The sequence below is a fragment of the Octopus bimaculoides genome, chromosome 3 (assembly GCF_001194135.2).
Source record: "Octopus bimaculoides isolate UCB-OBI-ISO-001 chromosome 3, ASM119413v2, whole genome shotgun sequence".
Classification (NCBI taxonomy): Eukaryota; Metazoa; Mollusca; class Cephalopoda; order Octopoda; family Octopodidae; genus Octopus; species Octopus bimaculoides.
The window spans coordinates 133,884,611-133,885,648 of NC_068983.1; positions in this window are offsets into that span (position 1 = coordinate 133,884,611).

A 1,038-nucleotide genomic window follows, 5' to 3' on the forward strand; every position below is an offset into this window, starting at 1 on the left:
ATATATCTTTTATGTCTTTTACTTGTTTTAGTCATTAGACTGCGGCCATGCTAAGGCACGGCCTTGAATTTTTTAGTCGAATGAAACAACCACACTACTTATTTATTTTTCTTTATTTTTACTTTTTTAAGGCAGCAGGTATTTTATTCTACTTTAGATTTGCAACCTGAAAAGCTTTTGAAGTGGAACCGTTACTGCTTAGTAACTAATGAGATTCTCTTTCAGCCACAAGAGTTTATTTAATTCTCAAATTCAACAGTTAAGTGTTTGAGCATCCAAAATGTATCGGAATAATATTTTATGCAACAGAGAGCCTTCACAGAGACACTTGATATTTTAGAAATAACTGTCAAATATCCTTCAAATCATACAGTTGTCATAAACAAGCAGAACACAATGAAAAATGTAATTCTAGATCATGGTGTTCCTGAAAAAAAGGATGGTCGTGGCTGGAATTCCTTAGACCATAGGTTTGCCATGTCAGTACTAACCTATGGTTTAAACATCTGGGCAATAATCTCAGGAGATTAAGAAATCATTGCAACATCTGAGATTTGTATCGTCAAGTGACCTCACCCACTTTGAGTCAGATAACAGTATAAAGTGCATGGCTGCCTATATTATACGTTGGTATATTGATGGGACAGGTATTGCTGTGACATAGGTGTGTCTTCGCAGCTGGGTGGTTTCGGATTCATTCGATCCCACTGCGGGGTACTTTAGACAAGTATTTTATGCCATAGTTCAGATCAGCCAAAGATTTATAAGTAAAGTTCGGTAGACAGAAACTGAGCCAGGCGTAGTCGATTGTACCAAATCTTGTGTGGTAGACTTGATCCTTCACCTATTTGAACACAAACACCGGACCCTTGGGATTCGAACCACGTTTTTGATAAAAGAGCTTCTTGCTTTTCTCCCACAAGTCTTGGAGGAACTGAAAAAGGTTATGGATATCGTCTTTCTCTCGCCTAAGTCATTAAAATAAGTGGTTTGTTTAAATTATCTCTACAGATATTCTATAGGAATTATAGCCAGCAC